This window comes from Aulostomus chinensis, chromosome 20 (assembly GCF_037954235.1).
Source record: "Aulostomus chinensis isolate RoL2024-O1b breed Wild chromosome 20, RoL_Achi_v1.0, whole genome shotgun sequence".
Classification (NCBI taxonomy): domain Eukaryota; kingdom Metazoa; phylum Chordata; class Actinopteri; order Syngnathiformes; family Aulostomidae; genus Aulostomus; species Aulostomus chinensis.
This window is the reverse complement of record NC_141339.1, coordinates 8203815-8218874: the sequence shown is the minus strand read 5'-3', so window position 1 is coordinate 8218874 and position 15060 is coordinate 8203815. Positions and strand designations below refer to the sequence as shown.

The 15060-nt window shown below is 41.8% G+C and overlaps 1 protein-coding gene across 11 annotated transcripts in view; it reads left to right on the top strand.

The window, feature by feature from the left end:
• The window catches only part of LOC147242713 (DNA (cytosine-5)-methyltransferase 3A-like), a 61431-nt gene that overhangs the window by 22680 nt on the left and 23691 nt on the right, over positions 1 to 15060 (top strand). The gene's annotated exons all lie outside the window — the stretch shown is intronic.

Here is a 15060-nt window from a genome sequence, read left to right as displayed (position 1 = left end):
TAAAATGGTGGTTTGCCTTTCCAGTGGCTGGAAATCCCTTTCAATTTTCTGAGTTTTTCAAATGTGGTTTATATTAAGATAAACTGGCCTAAAGTGGACCAGGATACATTTAATCACTCCATACAGTGCACAACACCTTCCATTAACCCTATAGAAACCCCATCGTATCAGTTGAAGGTAAACCTTGACAAATCATTCAGATCTGATTGGTGCAATTTGGGAAGAAAAAGTGGACACTGAAATGGAACAAGAACTATGCTGCTCAGAAAAAAAGGGAAGACTTCAATTACACATCGGATCTTGCTGAACAAAATATTCCAGTTGAAATTCTTCATTGATACAATTTGTCGAGAACAAAAGGACATTAGCATAGCTGTTGGAGACCAAAATCATGAACCCATTCAGGGCTTTAGTCAAAATCACTACTGAATCAAAGTGAATTAAAGCTGCAAGGAGCATTGAACAGGGCTTCGAACCCATGCATGCGCTGGGGTGTGGCGCAGTCTAAGGGTTATGTCATGGGCATGTAGATGTTTTCAGACCTGGACTGACAGCTCTGACTTTACCCACCTCTCTTCCTTCCCTCCTGTGCCCTGTCAGTTTGATGAGGATTTTAGAGTCTTCTTCTTGTGACATATACTCATGAATCCCATGACTTTGGCCAAATCTTACATTACAATTCACATTTTAGGAGGAAAATTTGTCCTGAACCCAGTGACACAGGTTGGAAAGAGGTCAGACATAGTTTAGATGTCAGAAGCCTCAGTTCGACACATAGTATATGTCCAGAGATTGCCCTCCCATTGGTTTACACTGTAAGGTGCAATGTTGCACAGCAACTTTTTGGGCTTACAGAACCCAAACTGTTTTAGTTATCACAAAGTTTTTAACAACTTTTTTCAGCACAGTCATGCATTAAAGTTTGAAGACAATACCATTAATACCCTAGGAGGAGACAGTGTTGGTTCCAGGTCCAAAATTGGTGCAAAGTTTTACTTTCATGTGCATATCGTGGACTTCCTGTTTGATTTAGGTCTGGGGTGTCAGCATATGATTTGTAGGTCTTGATGAGACGAGTAATTGAGTTATGGTTTGATGTCTCTACAACATTCCTATGGGCTGTAGCACACCTTTTTAGATGACTAGGTGGCACTGTAGAGCACATTTTGGCACTTTGGGGGTTAATTTTTACATTTTATCAAATTTGTTACCAGATCTGATGTGCGTGCCAAATTTGGTGGGTTTTTGAGCATGTTTAGGGGGTTAAATTAAGGTCTAAAGTGGCAGAATATTAAAGAAAGAAAAAGAAAGAAAGAAAAGGAACTGCTAAAATAGGATCTTTGCCCCTAAGGGGCTCAGGCTCTTAAAAATGAAATCACAGGCTGGTCCAACTTGCATGAACATCATGACAAAAACTCATCATGTGGTGCCCTCAGTAGTGCATTTGGGCACCTTCTGGATGAGATTGTGTTGACAGTGTCCTCGGGGATCTCTGCCCATGCCTGAATCAGTGCATCAGTTAGCTCTTTTACAGTCCATGGTGCTACTACGAGATGGCACGGTGGTGCAGTAATTAGCACTGTCGCCTCACAGCAAGAAGGTTCCAGGTTCGAGCCCCAGCTCAGGCATGGGTCTATCTTTGTGGAGTTTGCATGTTCTCCCTGTGCCTGCGTGGGTTCTCTCCGGGTACTCCGGCTTCCCACAGTCCAAATACATGCAAGAGGGGACTAGGCTAACTGAATACTCTAAATTTTCTGTACATGTTGCTGTGAGTGTGAATGGTTGTCTGTCTTTATGTGTTGGCCCTGTGATGGACTGACGACCTGTCCAGGGTGTACCCCGCCTCTCACCCAAAGGCTGCTGGGATAGGCTCCAGCCCCTTCGTGACCCTTAACTGGATAAGTGGTAGAAAATGGATGGATGGATGGATGGTGCTACTAGGAGGTGACAGATTCACGAGCACATGACATCCCAGATGTGCTTAATTGGATTCAGGTTGGGAGAATGCGAGGGCCAGGTGATGGCATAAATGATTTCAACATCCCAGAACTGCTGACACAGGGTTAACACATGAGGGTTGGCAATGCCCTGCAACAGGAGGGAACTAGGGTCTCCTGCAGCAGTTTAAGGTCGACAGTTGGTCTGAAGAATATATCCCATTACCAATCAGCAGTCAGGGTAGTGTTAGTCAGGGTGTAATGGTCTGTATGACCCTCCAAAGACATGCCACCCCAGACTGTTTACATAATATCAAAACAGTCATGCTGGATGATGTTGTAGACAGCATATTGTTTGCCATTATGTCTTCAGACTGTGCCACGTGTGCTCAGTGTGAACCTGCTTTCATCTGTGAAGAGAGCAGGGGTGCTAGTGGCAAACCCTTCCAATTCCAGTATTTTATGCTAAATGCCACTTGCAACTAGACTGTGAGCACAGGACCTACTTGAGGCAGGCATTCATGCCACTTTGATGGGGTTTGTTTCTGACAGATTTGTCAGAAACATGCTCCCAAGTAGCCTGAGGAAGGTAATTTTACAGTGCTCTTGCACTGCTCCTCTTCTTCCACCTTGCACAAAGGAACAGAAACTGCTCTTTCTGTTGGATTTTTATTGCTCCATATCCCGTTCAGCGCTCCTCATATAACAACTGGTATCTCACTCACACTCTTGATTTTTTTGAGGATTTTTTTTAAGCCCGATTTTAAAGCCCGATAAAATTGAAAAAAATAACAAAATAAAAAAGATTACCGTTACGTACGGAAGCGCATTGCATTCACTGGATAAAAAAAAAATTTACACACACGATCTCGTAATTACGAGAAAAGATCTCATAATTACGAGATAAATTAAAGTGCAGTCTGAAAGAAATCAGTGCATTCTTGCGAGCCTACCCCGCGCGCTTTGTTATTCACGTCGGCGTTTACGTTGTTCTTTCGTCCTACATCCGCTGCACGGGGGGGGGGGGGGGGTCGCGTCATGAGGGACCTTAAGAGATAAGATGTCTAATTTTTTTTTTATCCAGTGAAAGCAATGCGCTTCCGAAGATATGTGCAAGTGGCATCATGAATTTTTGGGCTGGACTAAAAATAGACCTTTTGTTCATTGTTCATCAACTTTGTACCAGTATGACTGTATAAAGGTATTCACCATGGATGAAGTGAGGGCCGTGGTGAAAAAAGCACGGGCAGCATCAGCCCCAGGACCATCAGGCACCACCTACAAAATCTACAAATGCTGCCCACTTCTCCTGAAGAGGCTCTCAAAGCTCTTACGGACGCTGTGGAGGAAGAAGTCAGAGCCCAGGCTCTGGACTCTCGCAGAGGGTTGTTTTCTGCCGAAAGAACTCAATTCTACAAGACTCGATCAGTTCCGGGAGATTTCCCTTCTGGATGTAGAGGGAAAAATTTTCTGGTCCATCATCGCCAGAAGACTAACATCATACTTACTCGTGAATGACTTCATCAATCCCAGTGTCCAAAAAGGAGGAGTGCCAGGACATTCTGGCTGCCTGGAGCGTACAGCGGTAATTAGCCAGCTCATCAAGGAAGCCAAGAGGAACACCAACACACTCTCCATCATTTGGCAGGATCTTGCCAAACCTTATTCAAGCGTCCCTCACCAGCTGATACGAAAGGCATTGGATCACTACCGAGTTCCATCAGAAGTAGTTGAGCTCGTGATGGCACACAGGGAGGCGTTGTGGATGAGGTTCACCATTGGAAGTGTCACTACCAAATGACAAAAGCTTGAAAAGGGCATCATGGCAGGATGCACAATCCTGTTGGTCCTGTTCATAGCAGCTATGAACCTGCTGATGACGGCAGGAGCGACGCAGTGCAGAGGGCCGAGAGCAGACGACGGCATAAGACACCCCGCTTGTCGGGCTTTTATGACCGTAATGACCCCATCTATCCAGGGCACACAGTGGATCCTGAACTCGTTGGAAAAGATGGCGACATGGTCACGTCTGCAGTTTAAACCGGAAAAGTCGAGGAGCCTCTGTATCTTGAAAGGGAAGGTAATGGACAAAACCTTCAGCATTCAAGGCGCGGTAATCCCCACAATCCAAGACCAAGGGATCTGATGCCTTGGAAAGCAATACAACAGCTCCCTAAACGACAGCGACAACCTTGCCAGCACCAAAGCCCAGCTGATCACTTGGCTGAAGGCAGTTGAACACAGCCCACTGCTCGGGAGGTTGAAAGTCTGGTGCTTCCAGTCCGGCATTATACCCCGGCTACAATGGCCCTTCCTACTCTATGATTTTCCCATGTCCCAAGTGGAAAGAATGGAAAGAGTGTGCAGTAAGTTCTTGCGGAAATGGCTAGGAGTCCCTCCATCCTTCAGCACAGTCAAGCTGTACAGTAAGACCTCCAAGCTTCCTCTGCCAGTTTCATCGGTGGTGGAGGAGTTTAAAGCCACTAAAGCAAGGGCAGTCAGCACACTCCTTTCGTCCAAGGATAGGAAAGTAAGAAATGCAAGCAAAACCATTAAAACCGGTAGGAAGTGGAAACCCCAACAAGCCGTAAGGGAAGTGGAGTCACACTGGAAGCAGCAGGAAATCATGGGAGTGGTGTGTAAGGGACAGCTGGGCCTGGGTCATTACAGCGAGAAGAGGTGGAGCAGGGCTGATGCCAGGACCAAAAAAGGCCTTGTGGTGCAGAGAGTTCGAGAAGCAGTAGAGGAGGAGCGCCAGGTTAAAGCCATCGGGCTCGCCTCCCAGGGCCGATGAACGCAGTGGGACCAGGCACAAGATAGACCACTATCATGGAAGGAGCTGTGGCAGATCGATCAAGGGAAGTTGAGCTTTCTTTTGCGCTCTGTGGCTGACCTGCTGCCAACACCAGGAAACCTGAGGATCTGGGGCATAGAAGAAGACCCATCTTGCAATCAATGTGGTGCAGTTTCATGCACACTGAACCACATTCTGACAGGCTGTCCAAAAGCACTGGCAGAAGGGCGGTACAGATGGAGGCATGACAAGGTCCTCACAGTGATCACGAACTGGGTGGAGCAGCAGCGAGTCAAGGCAAACAACAACATGCAAGCCCAACCGTCCCAAACCATTGCCTTTGTGAGGGAAGGAGGTAAGACTCATAAAACCAACACAGTGGACAAGATCCGACCCTCTATCCTGCAAGGAGCCTTGGACCGGGAGTTGAGGGTAGACCTGAAGCGGAAACTAGTTTTCCCACAGGATGTGGTAGTGACCTCGCTCTGACCAGACCTCATCTTACTATCCAGGAGCACAAAAACAATCATTGTTGCTGAGCTCACGGTACCCTGGGAAGAGAGGTTGGCGACATCCCACCAACTCAAGAAAGCCAAATATCAGGACCTACTCGACGAAGCTGTGTTAAAGGGGTGGCACGCAACCAGCTACCCCATCGAAGTCGGCTGCCGCGGTTTCCCAGCAAAATTGGTGAACTACTTCCTGCAGAGGGTGGGACTGGATCCCAAAATGTTGAAGAAAGCCACCAGAGAGATAGCTGAAGCAGCCGAGTCCAGCTCAAGATGGCTGTGGTTGAAAAGAGCCCACAGTTGGAACCCTTCTGTAGGTGAAGGCTAGTCAGTCTTTGCTGCCCCACTCAGGCGAGGTGTTCAGGTTAAGGGGCGAAACACCAGTGAGCCTGAGATCCCTGCTGATGATGCAGAAGGGTACCAACAATGTGGATGCTCAAGGAATTCCACAGAAGATCTGCATCACTGCGGTTAGTTAGCGTAGTCCCTAGTTGTAGCTGGTGGTAAAGCATGTCTGATGTTTTCCTCACCTTCAGAAGGCTAATTTCTCAAGGAAACACTGATGCTGATACAATGTCTATAGGCCCACGATAGACAGCTAAGCAATATACTGTATCACTGATGCAGTATATTGGCTGGGCCTTAAGCTGAATAACCTGTGCAATGGAAACAGGCTGCAGGTACTACCTCATGTCACCAATAGTGACAAGGGCATTAGCAAAATGCAAAAACTAAGAAAAAAATCAATAGAAGAATAAGGAGAGATGGAATGGTCTGTGCTGTTGCCTCTCCCGTCCACCTGTTGTCTCTTTAATTTGCCTGAGAATAAGTGAAATTGATTCACAAGCACTTTTGGTTCGTAACTTGAAAGATTAATGTGATACAAGTTTGATTGACATGACATTGGCATGGTGGTGCAGTGGTTAGCACTGTCGCCTCACAGCAAGAAGATTCTGGGTTCGAGCCCTGGCTTGGGCATTTCTGTTGGGAGTTTGCATTTTCTCCGTGTGCCTGCGTGGGTTCTCTCTGCGTCCTCCGGCTTCCTCCCACAGTCCAAAGACATGCAAATGTGGACTAGGCTAATTGGATACTCTAAATTGACCATAGGTGTGGCCGTGAGTGTGAATGGTTGTCTGTCTATATATGTTAGCCCTGTGATGGACTGGCAACCTGTCCAGGGTTTATCCTGCCTCTCGCCCGAAAGCTGCTGCAATGGGCTCCAGGCCCCCCCTTGACCCTTAACAGGATAAGCGGAAGAAATGGATGGATGGATGGAAGGAAGTTTGATTGACCTGGTTTTATGCTGTGATTTTTAAATATTCCCATGTTTTTTGTGTTAACTTCCTATGTCACAGATGTTGGTGGTGGATATGGTACTGAATAAAGTAATTTTGCATTGTCTTAAACAGGCTGATGATTCTAAACTCAGGTAAAGGAACAATGTGGCACCTAAGCATTGTGATTAAGTCCTCAGATGAACTCACAAATTCAAAAAGAAGTGGTGCACTAAAAACACTTGGCAAAGAGATGTGGAGGCTGACATGAAGAACTGTCAACACAGCTTTGAGGAGGTCAACAAAAACAGAAATGCACAGTGTGAAAAAGTTGTCAATGGCCAGGGCTTAAATCTTGGCATGCAGGGTTAGAAATCTCTGATTTATGATACAAATTATAAAAACAAAAGGGCTTCCTTGCCTGGACCCCAACTAAGATACTGCAGTCTTTTATCATCAAAGGGAGACAAAGATAATTTATGTTTTCACATCAATCCACATGTCAAATTTTTATATGTTTTTTTGTTTTAATCTCATTGCATTGAGCACACTGTGCTATTATAATACCTCACAAGGAAATGAATTTAAAGAGAGCCCGGGCTGGGTGACAGAACCACTGGGCACTGACACCAGAGCCAGGTGAGTTGCTGTATATGGAGCTTTCCCTGAAATTGTGACATAACAAAATTAGACTTTTGAGAAACTCTCCAAATTTGAGCGTTTTCAGCAATGCAGAGCTGCCTGACACTGCCAGGGGATTATTTTAACACGCGCCTACCTCATGATATGACACTTTCACATACTCTAGAACAAGTATTAAACATTTTAAATATATTAATATGTCTGAAAAGCTGAAAAAGAACAATAGGTTCCCTTTAAGTAAAGGTGCAAGATGTATGTGTGTGTTTACGTGTGAAACAGGATGTGTGTTTGGTCATGATTAAGGGCTGGGAGAAAGTCATGCAGACTGACTGACAAGTATTTAGAAAAGTTAAAGTGAGAGTATGTTAGAAGGAAAGAGAATATGAGGCAGATAGATCAGGTGAGCAGGTGGCATGCACATGTGGCAGCATATGTAAAAACACATAAACTTGAAGCAGCTTTTGCCCTTAAACTGCAGACTGTTTAATGTGCATGTGACAGATGAGGAGAGCAGGGTGGTGCATGTGTGACTTCCTGTACGAATCTTCACACATCCCGACTTGTTACCTGTCTAGCCACAAATGTATTTAAAAAGGCCACGTTAGGCTCATTTCTGATGTCTAACTTTTGTGTTTTCTAGAATAGGTTAAAGTGTTTTTGTGCTGAATGAATATATTTTTCTCTTCTTTCCATCACTGCAGCACCTTCTCTCTTCACCCTCTATTTGAAACACTCCATTTGTCAGTGTAAAACTCATAAGTACAGTGCCTGTACAGACATTTACATCATTCATAAAGCCAGCAAACTGACTGCAAAATAAATAGCTCATGATATAAACAATGAAAAAGCACAATACACAAAACTGTTTACAAACCTGCCTGGTGGAAAAAATGCACATTTCTCCAAACCAGTTCTTGTGGTCTCCACATCTCCCATGAACAAATACAGACAACAAATAAAGACTTTTTCTCTGGTCCATGAAGCCAACATAAGAGGCTGTTGTGCTTTGTCTGTACCCTCCATATAATCATACGGCAATGGCAGTCACTGAGCTGCCTGGACACAATGTTTTATTGCACAGTGACGTAAATAAGCATTTAACCATCTCCGGCAGCACTGATTTATGTTGGAGAGAATACCTCCCCTTGGATGTCAATTTTGATGTAACCTTTGCCTGTATCAAAAAGCTATAAATGCATTAAATTAAATGTTAAAACAATGTAAAAATCATACTATGGCACATTATAAAAACGTCTAGAAGGGAAAATACATGATAGGAGTAAACAGTGTTGTAAATTTAAGAAAGACAGGAAGCACACAGGTGAGAGAGCAGTGGTGGAAAATAACTCCTGAAGTGAAAGTACAGATGCAATGAAAAAGGATACAAGAAAAATGGCTTTAAAATATGAAATATTGTGTAAGTGTATACAAAGTGTTGCTCATCTTGACTAGAATTTAATTTTACTGCTGGTTGAGTGCTACATTTCAGTAGATTCGATTGATGTTTATAAAACTTTGTATAAAGTAGATGGAGGTAAAATAAAATAAAATGTACTTGAGTACAGCAATTATTGTGGTAGCATGGTTCAGAAGTGTTTAGTTGTAATCTAATCATGAGAGGGTTACTTGTTCAATCCCAAACTCCCCATAGACTTTTGAAATATCCCTGAGCGGTTTGGCAACTTGTATGCCAGCCTCCACTATCAGTGTATAATTGTGACTACGACTGTAGTACTTTACGTGATATATAGATTAAGCGCTGTAACAATTTATTGAGTAAATTAACTTTGGCTATTTAAGGAGGGAAAGTAAAATAAACCAAAGATGAATACAAAGGACAAAAGATGTCAATACAAATGTTGGGTTGAGTCAAGAAAATAAAGTAAGTGAGAATTATCAGCATTGTAAAAGAAGATATTGATATTGACAAAGTGAGGAGGTGGAAGATCTGGTCAAATGTGTTTGTTTGTACTTGACAGAGAAGGAGCAGAGGGTGATATCAGTGACAAAAAGGTTAACCTGTTCCAGGTTTTTGTGCGGTTGTGTGTGTGCGTGTGTGTGTGTGTGCGTGTGTTCACCCTTGCAGCCCCTTGACGGGGCTAACACCCCCATCAATATCCCATCTCACTGCTGTCTGAAGGAAACCTGGTAACTTAGTGGAGACTTTTCCATTTTGGGATAGAAAAAAATCTGGCATTGTCTCGCCTCATGTCTAAAGTTACAGCCAAGAAAATAAATACTGAGTAGGGGATAGTTTACTGTATATATTAGAGTGTGTACTTCCTCCTCTTTTTTCAGAAAATACGCTGCCCTAACCGCAGTATGTGCTGTTTTAATTTAGCAAGACAGATGTTATGCGTACACTCACCCACTCGTTCACGCTGACCTTGTTTTGACATCTGTTTCGATATACAATTTTCAGAAAGTTCAGCAAAGATCTGATGCTTTAGAGGTAAGAAAATAAAAGCCTCCCCGTGGTGTTTTTGTTATGTCAGAAATTCTAGTGTGCCTCGTGGGTTATAAGAAATTCTCTTGTCATATAACAACAATTTTCAATTCAGAATGTTGAGATTTTCAGTTTTTGACTCTTTTATTTTCTATGTAGACTTTATGTTTTCATTGTGTCTTGTGTGTTTTGGCTGCCCTACTGTTCTCTTCCCTTTGTCATTTCCCCACTAATAAGTGCCCCTCTTGTCCACATGTCCATCAAATCAAAACATTTTCACCTCTACCCCATTTGGACATTCAGGCTTTTCAGTCCAAACCATATTGTATGTATAAAAGGTGTCTCAGAGCATGGTTTTGACCAAAACACCTACACTGGTCCAACCTACAGAGAGAATGTTGGGCTGAATTGTTTGCAGTGTGAAAACACTTTTGAATGGTTTGGACTTTTAAACCAGTTAAAGGTTATAGATGAATCGTTTTGTAAAGTGCTGCAGGGATGATGTGTTTTTTGTCGGCCAACCCAGAAGTTAGCAAAAATGTGTTATACATTTTGCTTACTAAAACAAATGTGTTATACATTTTGCTTATTAAGATAATCTTCACAAATGAAGACTGCTTTTAAGTTTGTTTAAGTGCATATGTGTTCATTACGCAACCTAATGTTATACTATGAGCAAACTGCACTCCACATGACTTCTATGTTGCCACAACCTACTTTGTGCCTCCCCTGCTCTCGGCATGATGGCATTCGGGGTACAGTCTTGTTTAGCCACTTGTTAGTTATAGCTGTTTTTTATAAAACACAATTGCTTGGAAATTCACTAGTGCCTTATTAATTGACAATTTTTGTATACATAGAGTAAAATATTGAAATATCTCAAGCTAGCCGTACATCTTATTTCATTCATTTAACTGAAAAACTATTCAAAAATCCCATCGTCTGTGAGACAAGGAAACCAGATGTTCACCAATGCTAACTTATTTTCATCTTTTAGCACTCTAGTTAGCACTCTAGCACACTAGTGCAATGGGGGGAGAAAGACACATCGCCTTGTCTCAGCTTTAAACCTACAGCTGGGATTTACTAAAGAGGGACTATCAGAATGAGTGCTGGAAAAGCATGCAAAATTTGTGCCTGGCCTTAGTGCATGTGTATAAATTGGAATTATCCTTCAAGGTGTAAAAAATTGGGCGGCATGGTAGTGCGTTAGCTAGTACTGTCGCCTCACAGCAAGAAGGTTCCAGGTTTGAGCTCCGGCTCGGGAGCCTGCGTGGGTTCTCTCCTGGTACTCTGGCTTCCTCACACAGTCCAAAGACACACAAGTGGGGACGAGGCTGATTGATACTGTAAATTGACCATAGGTGTGGCTTTGAATGTGAATGGTTGTTTGTCTATATGTGTTGGCCCTGCGATGGACTGGTGACCTGTCCAGGGTGTACCCTGCCTCTCACCTGAAGGCTGTTGAGATATGTTCCAGCCCCCACCACCCTCAACAGGATAAGTGGATGGATGGATGGATGGATGGATGGATGGATGGGTGCAAAAAATTGGGAGCTCAATTAATCTTTTAAGTTTTTTTCTCCATTCATATGGAAAAGGTTGCCGAATTTAGAATTCGTTGATGGTTACACAAACCAACAAACAAATCATTGTCGAGTGTAAGGAGTTGCGTCCCATGTAGGTGATGACAGCAGGACATTCTTTAGATACTTATTGCATATTTCTTTTGTGCTTTCAAAATATTGCCATGTGAAACCAAAACCAAACATATCAAATTTTTACAGTGTCAGAAAAATATGAACCCTTGTCCAAACTGTAAGGTTTGAAGACACTCTTAAACAGAAGACTGATCTAATCAGGGAGGTGGAAGAGAGGATTCAGGGTCTGTTAATTTTGAAACTCAGTGTGATTAGAGCTGTTTCTTTTTGTGATAGTACTATGTAGGTGAAGTCCTGACCTCAACACATCTTGATGCCCTGTCGACTCTGAGGCTTACATAACCTTTGATATCAGTGCATGTACTCCCACCTCATATGCATACACGTTAAACACGAGCATAGATTTTGTTCATGTTGTCATCATGGCCCTTAAATCCCTGAGGCTTTCCTGTGTGTGCCTGTGTCTGTGTCTGTGTCTGTGTGTCTGTTCACCTAAACATCTGTTAAGTGTGGGAGCCAGTAAATCACATACACACGTTACTGCTGGCCAATCAGCAGGGAGCATGAGGTTAAAGAAGGGTCGTGGGCAATGTTAGCCAAGAAGACTCAGAGAAAGGTAGAGGAAGAGACGGAGGTGAGAGACAGCCAGAGGAAGAAAATGACAGAGAGAAAGAGAGCCAGAGAGGAACACTGCCATGTTCGATATGTAAGTGGCTATTCTTTTTTTATTTTTGTGTGCATGCTAAATCTCTGTGAATAAGTTTTTTAAAACTTATCCTTCTCCTGAAAAGTCAATTAGGTTCCAAAGACTAGTTTGGTTTTCACATTAAACTCACAGTGTTTAATTCCCTTTTACAGTTCTCTTTGGCTTCATTCTAATAGTGTTTTAAAATAATAGAAATTGTGTTTTTTATGTTCTCCTATTTAGGAGGAATTTAGTGTTGACATTTTCCCACTTTTCCGCTTTGAAAGCATGCAAATTACTCTTCAATATTTTAAGCCATTATTTTGGCTTGATTTGAGCAAACAATCCCCCCCAAATATGTTAGTTTGTAACCTAAGACCTGTCAGGCTTCATGTTCTCTTAGATTCTCACTCAAATACTCCTCAAATACGGAATAGTTGTGAGAGCTAAAAGAGTGACATTTGATAACAAGTTCCACCTTAATACAAATTATCAAAAGGTCACAGGAATTTATACATTGTAGTTTTAAGCAATTGTTTGGTCTCTTTTATTATATTTAATTAATCTTAATGCTTCCCTATTGATTGTTTTCATCTATTTTTGAAGAAGAGTTGAATTTGATTAACCTTTTAAATTACCTCTATGTAAATAATTGGGAAAAAGGCAGAAGGTAAAATCATTTTATATCGTTACTGGGTTAAATTCACATTTGGTACCCTTTTTCCTTAAAAATAGCCATGGGACACATAACTGTAGACAGTGTCATGACAATGTAATGGCCATTGTTTTGTACATAATTTGGCGCAAGATCACTTGACTGTTCAAAGTCTTACCGCTCTACAAACTCAGAAACGAAGGAAGAAAGTATCACAATTCATCATTCAAGTATGTTAGATTGACATCACACTAATATTGCTTCAGTCATTGTAAAACCAGTTTGTTTTTTTTAAAGTAATTTTTAGGTTGGATTACTACAAGTTCTCACTCTCAACACAAAGTGCTTTGCAGCAGTCAGGTCAACCAGTTCAGTATTGTTCTCAGCTTTGTGATGCATATTGTATTGTTTGCTAGGTTTCCCTTTTAAGAGACTCCAGGAGGGCCTCATTGGAAACTGCTGATGGTTTGTCTCCAAGTTGTCCCATGGGTAATGATAGTCACTCGGTGGGTTGATTTTGAGAGAGGACCTTAACCACCATCTATGTTTGTGTGTGTGTGTGTGTGTGTGTGTGTCTGTTTATGAAATCTGTTTGTCAAGCAAAGGTGGGTTCATTTCGAGGTCAGGGTCAGTCACGGTCTTAAAAGGGGTGTGGCTTGAGGAATGGTTCATTGGTTAGGTCATGGGGTGAGGGGTCAGAGATCAAGGGGGTGGGCACGAAGAGTGAAAACACTGACCAGGCCACAGGGTGTGCTAAAGTTCAAAGTCATAACTCAAAATGTTACAACCTTTGTTTTGCCTATATTTGTCCGTCTGATGGAAACACATGGCAGGTTTTTTTTATAAGTACTATGCTTGAATAACTGCCAAGTTTCATCTACAATACTGACAATACTTTCTTAGGTCACTTTACCACCACCATTATATTACTAAATATGTGGAGGTTCAATAACCGCATAAACTGCTATGCACCCACTAAATTTCTTGTTAGAGGAGTTTTACAAATGCATTAGAAGACATAGTTTTTCATTCTGTTTTTTTCTTTTTTTAGCAGCTCCACAAAAGGTAGTTTTCATTCAGTAAACAAATGACACATCTAACCTGACAGCCGGTGCTCCTGAATGAAGTCACACAGATGTAAAATGAAAGGTATAAGGAATAGATAAATGCAGTTATTTTGAGGGGTTGTTATGTACATGACTTAATGGCAAAGGCGTGAGATACTGAAGACAGGGATGCCTCTTTGCATTTAAAATGAGTTTTTCCTGTGGATTTACATAATTCTTTGGGCTGGAATATTCAGAGGAAACTCTTTTCAACCTAAAACAGGTAACACATTCATCGATAGCACAGCTTTGGAAACCTGGAACATTATTATGAAATGGTGTAGTTGGTGATGCAGGCTTTTTTTTTTTTTGTTAAGGAGGCACTGTTCCATGGCATAAATCAAACCATTCAGTTGATCTCACATCAGAGGGTTTCATTCACAGAAAGCAGAGCAGATGGATACAGACTCATCTGTTTTCAGTGAGTCATCTTTCTCATCTCTGAGTGTTAAGTGCTCAATCAGCTGATGTTGCCGCCGGGCAACAAACATAGTTTCCTCCAGTTAGCAGGATTTTGTCTGATATATCCAGTTACGTGTGTGATCAAAGTCCTCAGAAGATGGGGTTCAGGTGCTTGAGTTTACCCCACAAGTTAAAATACAGTAAAGATGAGATGAGGTGAAATTAAAATAATCATTGTGGGAAATCTGTGTCCTTGCAGCATTCAAAAATGTCACAAATCAATGTTTAATTAAACTAAACATTGACTTGCATTAATAAACAAAATGGTAGGGGCATTCACTTTGGCTTTTTTAACAATTTTGTTTATGATAAAGGATAAATAATATATGACAAGCACATTGCTAATTACTGAACTCAAACTCAAACTCAAAAAAACCCTTAGGAATTGGTAATGAACAAATTAATTGATAATATAAATGAATACTTAAAAAAATCTACATAATGAACTGGACAAAGTAATAAAACCATAGAAGTATTTTAAACATTTGAGAAGACTCAAATATGAATTCAAGAATTGTGTATTACTTCTAAATGACAAAGCAAAATTTTAAAAAATGTGATGCAGAAAGCACAATAGTGATATAACTCAAGATATATTCTGTATATTATACTCTTTGAAAGAGTAAAAAATGAGACCTATTATTCAACCATCCAAGATGTTTTAGAAACCAGTGATGGCATATTGAGTTTCCCTTACAGTACACATATATGCATGTATGTGTGTGTCAATGTGTTTTTGTGTGTGGTCTGCTAACGATCCATTTAACAGGCTGATTACGATTTAATGAGGTCAAAGTGCAACAGGAGCGGGGAAGAGTGACTGTTTGCCCTCAGGGTCACGTTGAGGAGAGAAATGTCTCCAACACTTTTATTGTCTCCTTCAGTGAAA